We start from the raw sequence: 8,010 nt of genomic DNA on the forward strand, positions 1-8,010 counted from the left end.
CCCTTAAATGAATCGCAAAGAAGTAATCATTTGTTACCAGTTTGCTATGGATTCTGGTTGTCAACACTTAGGCATTTGGAAATATGTGAGGACATTTGTGGTTGTCATAGTGATTAGGAAGCTCTGTGGCCCGTGGGGGACAAAGTGCTCAGATGTTAACAACTGTGGAATGCCTAGGAGGGTTCCACAAGATAAAACACTTTGTTCCACTTGGAATGTCACAAGCATTTCTGCTCAGAAACCCTAAAGATCTCTTCCCTACTGAATATAAACACACACACAACACACACACACACACACACACACACACACACAGAGCCTTTTTTTCATTCAAAAGAAAAGCTAAACGAATTCGACAGTAAACACTCAAGTACCTACCACCTAGATTCTACTCTTGATGTGTTGCCTTCACTCTTTTTCCCACAAATCTATTCAAATATGTGCCAGTGTCTATGCCAATTCCTATTCAACTATCCATTTTTTTAATGTATTTCAAAATAGGTTGCAAAGATCAGTATACATCATCCCTAAACATTTCACCATTAAGTTGTCTTTTATCTTTTTAATTGAAGTTTGGTTGACACACTATGTTACATTAGTAAATGGCCTTTTAAAAATCTTCTTATACATGGTGATCTACAGCTTGCTCTATAAATCTATCATCAATCATTCAATAACTCAATATTTTTATTGAGGGTTTACTATGTGTCAGATACTATGCTAGGCCCTGGGGTTACACTGATGAGTAAAACAAATACAGTCCCTGAATCATGGAGCTTACTCTAATAGAGATTTTGAAACTTTCTCCATAATAGTAGTAATAATAATAATTAGTAGTAGTATAACAATATTATAGCAATGTATAACAACATTATAACAACAAAATAATTATCATTATTATAACAATATAATAAAATTTTGTGTTTGTTGTGTACACTATATTCTTGACATTGCTCTAAGTATTTTTTTTTTTTTTTTGAGAGAGAGAGAGAGAGAAAATGAGCTGGAGAGAGGGTCAGGGGGCGAGAGGGAGAGAGAGAATCATTTATTTTTATATATTTTTTATTATTTATTTTTGAGAGAGAGAGAGAGAGACAGGGTGCCCGGGGGGAGGGGCAGAGAGACAGGGAGACACAGAATCTGAAGCAGGGTCCAGGCTCTGAGCTGTCAGCACAGAACCCAACATGGGGCTTGAACCCATGAACCACAAGATCATGATCTGAGCCAAAGTTAAACACCTACCTGACTGAGCCACCCTTGTGCCCCAAAGAGAAGGAGAGAGAATCTTAAGCAGGTTCCACACTCGATGCAGACCCCCATATGGGACTCAATCTCACAATCGTGAGATTGTGACCTGGGCCAAAATCAAGGATCAGACACTCAACCAACTTAGTCACCCAGGTACCCCTAAGTATTTTAAATATATTAACTAATTTAACCCTATAAAGTAGAACAGTTATAATCTTCACTTTGCAGATGATGAGACTGAGACACAGAAAGTAAGTAACTTGCCCAGGATCACAAAGCTAGGAAATAACAGAGCTGGAGTATAAACCCAGACAGCCTAGCTCCAGAGTCCACAGGCTGTACCACTACACCACTGCCTCTCCCATATTATCACCATGTTAATAGTATATGATCTACCCTATTCTTTTTTCACAGGTGCATAGTATTCCTCAGAATTAATTTCATGCAATGTATTTAATGAATCCCTTACTTTGAAAATAATTTTTCACTGTCATATTTAATGACATAGCAAATATACATGTTCTTAAATTTTTGTGTATGCACATATTTTGGTTAAATATGAAATAGAAGTAGACTTGCTGAGTCAAAGGTATGCACATTTTAATTTATTTTATTTTATTTTATTTTATTTTATTATTATTATTTTTTTTTTTTTAACAGAGAGAGTGTGAGCAGGGGAGAGGGGCAGAAGGGAGAGAGAATCTTAAGCAGGCTCCGTGCTCAGCGTGGATCCCAAAGTAGGGCTGGATCCAATGACCCTGGGATGATGGATGACCTAAGCCAAAATCAAGAGTAGGTCTCTCAAATGACTGAGCCACCTGGGCAACCCTACACATTTTAATTCTAATAGATACTGGATAACTGCCTTCAAAAAATGTTACACCAATCAGGTGGCATTTGAGAAACCTCACTAGTGTTTTAATTTTACTTCTGTAATTACCATGCAGATGGAGCAAATTTCTCCCCTCTGGTGCCTAGACTATAAAATATTTATGAACGTAGTGTTTTCATAGACTTCCAAACTCCCTTCAATCACTAAATGTTAGTCTATAACTTTACTATGTGTGATGCTTTTGAATGAAGCCAATTGTAAGGGTGTCTTCCTTCCTTCCTTCCTCCCTCCCTCCCTCCCTCCCTTCCTTCCTTCTTTTTTTCTTTTTGGTCAGGCCTATTGAAATAAAATTTACATACAATGTAACTAACCCTTTTAAAATGTACAGTTCCATGAATTTTGATAAAATGTACATTTTTATAACCATCACCACAATCATGGTAGAGGATTATTCCATCACCCAAAAAAGTTCCCTCATGCCCCTCTGAGGTCATTTCCTACTTTTACCCCCAGCCTGTAGACATCATTGATCTGTTTTTTGTATCTGTAGTTTTACCTTTTCTAGGATGTCGTATAAATGAACTCATCTGGTATATAGCTTTTTGTGTCTTTTTGTACTTACATTCATGTTGTTTCATCTCTCAGTAGTTATTTTATGTTTATTTCTGAGTGGTTTTCCATTGTGTGGTTTGTACCATAATTTGTTTCTCCATTCATCAGTTGGTGAACATTTCAGTTGTTTCTGGTTTATTGCCATATAAATGAAGCTGTCGTGGGTATTCTTGGATGGATCTTTGTGTGGATGTATTCCCTTTCCCTTGCATAAGTACAAAAGAATGGGATGACTGGGTCATATAATAAGTGTATGTTGAACTTTCTGTGATATTGCCAAACTGTTTTCCAAAGTGTCTTTAACTGCATTCCAGTTGACAGTTCCTCCGGAGTTCCAGTTCCTTCAGAGTTTCACCAGCAGTTGGTAATCTACTGGATATGTGCTAATGTCCCATTGTGGTTTCCATTTGCATTTCCTTATAGAGTAATGATGTTGAGCATCTTTTCACGTGCCACCTGTATATTTTCTTTAGGAAAGTATTCAAATCCTTTGGCCGTTTTAGAATTGTTTTTTTACTATTGTGTTTTGAGAGTTCTTTTTATATTGTGGATACAAGTGCTTTATCATATATGTGTTTCACAAATATTATCTTCTAGTCTGTGCCTTGTTTTTTCATTTCTTAACAGTGTTTTACACAAAGGAAAAGGCTTTGGTGAAGGCCAATTGATCAATTTTTTCCTCTTGTGGTTCATATTTTTGGTCTGTTTTGAGAAACTTTTGCCTAACCCAGATTTCTCAACCTTAGCACTATTAGCATTTGGTGATGGATAATTCTATTGTATGTGAGGGATTCCTTGTGTATTGTACAGTGTTTGCCAACATTCCTGGTTTCTACTCATTAGATCCTAGTAGCAATTCCCCATCTAAAGTTGTATTTGCCAAAAATGTATCCAGACACTGCCAGGTGTCCCCTGGGGCCAAAATCACCCCTGGTTAAGAACCACTGGTCACTTCCAAGATCATAAATATTTTCCTTCGACACTTCTAGAAATTTTTTTTAGGTTTAGCTCTTATATTTAAGTCTATGATCAATTCTAAGTTAATTTTTGTATATGGTGTGAAGCACAGTAGTTTTTTTCTTTTTCTTTTCTTTCTTTTCTTTTTTTCTTTCTTTCTTTCTTTCTTGTTTTTTTTTTTTTTGGTATATAATTATAGCACATTTTGCAGAAAAGACTTTGCTTTGTCCACTGAATTGACACCTTTTCAAAAATCAGCTGACTTTTATTTGTGGGTCTATTTTTGTTTTCAATTAGCAATAATCGCGCCTCGGATAAACCTCATTGGCTACCATACTGCCACTGTGCAAAGCCTGTGGGCCTATTTTTGGATTCTCTCTTCCATTCCATCAAACTTCATGTCTTTCCTGACACAGATACCATACTCTAACTTTATGTGAAATCTTGAAATTAGGTAATTTGAGTCTTCTAATTTTGTTTTCTTTTAAAAAAATGTGTTGACCATTTGGATCTTTTGATTTTCCATAAAATTTTAAGTTTTATGGAAACTTGATTTCTACATAAAAAGGGTCTTTGGGATTTGGGTTGAGATTACATTAAATCATTAGGTCAATTTAGAGAGAATTACACCTTGATACTAGTGAATCTTTCAATTCGTGCACATGAGACTTTTCTCCAGTTATATAGACTTCTTTTGTTTTGAATTAAATGCTGTACATGTTTTATAGTTTTCATCTTCTCCATTCTTTTTTCAATCTCAGATCTTTCTTCTGTACTCATTGTTCTTTCTGAAATACATTCTTTCGATGTTGTTTTAGTGAGAAAGTCTAGTGATGATAAAGATTCTCAGTTTATCTGAAAATTCTCAATTTATCTCAAAAGAGTTTTCTGTAAAAACTTTGGAGCTATCCTTCCACACTCATCTAGTTTCCTCTGTTACTGTTTAGAAATCAGTAGTTAAGGGTGGGTAATCTGTTTTTTCTGTGTGGCTGCTTTTAATTTTTTTTTTTTTCTGTCTTTTTTGGTGTTCTGCAGTTGCAATGCTGGCTGTTGACATTTTTAAGGCATTTAGTATTCCCATGCAGAACCCTGGAATGTTCTTCCATGTATTTATTTCTCTTTTTTAAAGAATTAGTTATCTTGAAATTTTATACAAATCTACCACCAAAACCACCCTTGTTATTTAGTCAGCTATTCCCTTATATGAAGTGTTACCTTCTCTTAGGCACCACATTGGTCTCCTCCAGGAAATCTAAACCCAATTAAAACCCTGTTTTGACATATGACACATTATATAACATCAAAGAAATCTAGATTCTAAGAAGAAATATTTGTAAGTTATATATGTTAAATGTGTGCTCTACCTGTTAAATTAAAGCCTAAAAAAAAAAACACAAACAACACAGGAAACCATCCTATGATAATGCTTCAGATCTCCAAATATCAGTGTCAACTCCACCCCTGCGTTTGATAGCCCTCGAATACCTTTTGGAATTCCTCTTTCTCCAGTACACAGCCACCATGGTGGATGGCCATATGTCCCCTTGAGGAAGGATTGGGAGAATCATTATAGAATACTCCTGTGGTGGGGTTTCAGGGTTCCTCCTCCTGGTGACCTGGCCACCTCTTCAGTCAACCAGGACCAGATCTGATAACTGACTCAGGCTCAAGAACTGGGCAAAAGATCATGACTTCCTAGTGGATGACCACCTTCATTTTGTCAAACACAGTTTCTTGACAGTATATATCTAGCATTAAGCACAGGGATTGACACATAGTAAGCCCTCAAAACATATTTGGTATATGAATGAATGATGTTTTCGTTTTCCTAGATATAAAAGTTTAGGGTGGTACACATACCTCAGTTAATCAATTGATTACTGAAACTTTTACCTTTCATTAAGTATCCTATTTGACTTACAGGGAGAAGATAGAGAACTCCTCAAGAGAAGAGTCTCTGGAATCAATCAGTGTAGATTTGATAACGCATCCCCTCTTACTATCCCTGAGCCTCATTCTCTCATCTGTAAAACAGGTATAATAATAGCCTCTCTGACCCATAATAGTAGGTCCCTTTCATTCATAATTGATCTAAACATTTGCACTAGTCTCCACCCCACTTGGTTGGAGGGAGAAGGGAAGCAGTAAAATGGGATGCCACAAGAGTTAAACTTGCCAAGTAAAGTTATCTTAGTGTGTGCTGTTTAAACTGTCTCTTGCTGGGTAAATATTCAATAATCTAATCTGTAACTCTACATCAAAGCCATTTCCTCCTTCCTCCCCTTCTTACTTTTCAGAGTGTCTGAGTTCAATGGGAAAAGCCGTGTACCCTCTTAGCGGGAAGAAGTCCTTATGTCCCAAAGTGGATCTTTCTGTAGGCTTTGAAATGTTTGTTGGTCTTAGAGACCCTCCTCAAATTAGTATCCTAGATATCAATCAATGTCTGTGGAGACCCTGGGGACATTTGCTGTTGGAATGTGCAGAATTTAGACTATTGGCCTGTACTCCTGGTTGGACTGGGCTCAGTGATCCACAAATGCTGACTTGGCCCGACCTTGGAGAACTCAGGCATTTTCTCTGTCAGACCTGTGGCAGAGGTTGCCAAGTCACTTCTTGCTCCTACACCTCTTTCCTCGTGGTGGCCCCAAGGCAGGTTACCACTCAATTACCTTCCACTTCTAAAAGTATATGAAGGAGGGGGGATTTGGTTCCATCCAAGCCATCGAGGGAGGCTCCTTCTGTCTCGTCAACTATTGTTGCGTCCCTGTGTTGCAGGATCTTTTACCATAATACCTGGGATCCGTTGTCTCACTGCTTTGAAGAATGAAGAGATGGACACAAATGAGCAACAGGCAAGAGTTTATTAGAGTATAAGATTAGAAAGGAAGAATAGTAGGAAAGCTTTCTTTCCGGAGAGGGGACATTCAAAAGTGAATGCCCATGCTATAATAGGCAAGGGTATTATAAGGGGTTTTGTAAGGGGTATTATAAGGGTTTTATGAGGTTTTGGTTAGTCCTCCCCTGGCCCCTGTTCCCTCTCAGGTCCCACCCTTATTGGCCTAATAGCTCTAGGTTCTGGGAGGTCCACTTCTGATTGGCTCAATTCCATGGTGTGAGGGGTGGCCTAAGGCCATACTCAGGTCTTTTGTCAAATTCCTGAGGGAAACCTGTGGGGGAGTAGGTGGGATTCGTTACATTCTTAAGAGGAAACTTAAGCCTGAGGGGGTTTGCTGTGGTCAGACACATATGTCCAATATATGTGTTTTTCCCTACCCAGGGACCTCAGGTCCTATCCTTTCCTTCTCTGCCTATTTTATCCTATTTTTTTCCCCAGTCATATGAGGGGTGGTCCATGGCCATATAATTCCTTGTGGGTCATATGTTTTATGGCCTACTACTTATTTTTAGTTAGGTCTTTTGTCAAATTCCTGAAGGATGCCTAAAGGGGAGTAGGTGGTGTCTGTTACATTCTTAAGAGGAACCTTACCCCTGAGGGGGGGTTGCTGTTGTCAGACATTCCCAGCCTTGTTCCAAAATATGTGTTTTTCCCCACCCAGGGACCTCAGAGCCTAGTCGTTCTGTCTCTGCCTATTTCATCCTATCTTTTTCTATCATACCTGCAGCCACTCTGAATAGGCCTAGGGACACTCTTGAGTGGTGTTTTCTCCTTTAAAAAAAGCCAGGACACCTTTGCATTTGGTTTATCTCCTCACTGCAAACCATGGTTTCCCCTTTATTAAAGAACAGAAATTCAACTGAGTAAATTTGAAGATCTAATTAGCCTTATGTAGTGATTCATGAATGGGAAAGCATCACACCTAGCAAGTAGAGGGGAGTCCAAGGAGCCATACAAAATAGAAGGTTTTTATAGGAAGGAGGGTGGGACAAGAATGTTATTAGCAGGAGAAAGGATTGTTGCAGGTAAGGTCACGGTCCATTAGGGAGAAAGGGCAGGAGTCTTACTAGGTAGATTACCTCATTATTCCTTTGGGGAATGGAAAGAGTCCATGTGACAAATTACCTCATTGGTGTTATCAGAAAATACCTGACTGATTAGTTAAGACTTATTTCTGGGAGAGGTTGAAACTACTAGAAGTTTAGGTAGTAAGCCCCTGTTTGGAGATTTAGCCTAAGTGACACCATTTTGGGCCTGTAATTGTCTTTTTAACACCTTTTTTTTTTTTTAAAGTTTATTTATTTATTTTTGGTGGGGAGGGGCAGAGAGGGAAAGAGAATTCCCAGCAGACTCTGGGATAACTAACAGCGCTTGGTGCGGGGCTCGATCTCACGAACTATATCATGAACCATGAGATCATGACCTTGATCGATGGGATTTTGGGATGTTCGTGGGGGTTTGGAGC

At 38.3% G+C, this 8,010-nt stretch overlaps 1 pseudogene; it reads right to left on the reverse strand.

The window, feature by feature from the left end:
• Positions 1–3,881: 3,881 nt before the first annotated feature.
• On the reverse strand, positions 3,882–4,003 carry LOC125171352 (uncharacterized; annotated as a pseudogene).
• Positions 4,004–8,010: the final 4,007 nt, after the last annotated feature.

The sequence above is a fragment of the Prionailurus viverrinus genome, chromosome B4 (genome assembly GCF_022837055.1).
Source record: "Prionailurus viverrinus isolate Anna chromosome B4, UM_Priviv_1.0, whole genome shotgun sequence".
In the NCBI taxonomy this organism is placed as follows: domain Eukaryota; kingdom Metazoa; phylum Chordata; class Mammalia; order Carnivora; family Felidae; genus Prionailurus; species Prionailurus viverrinus.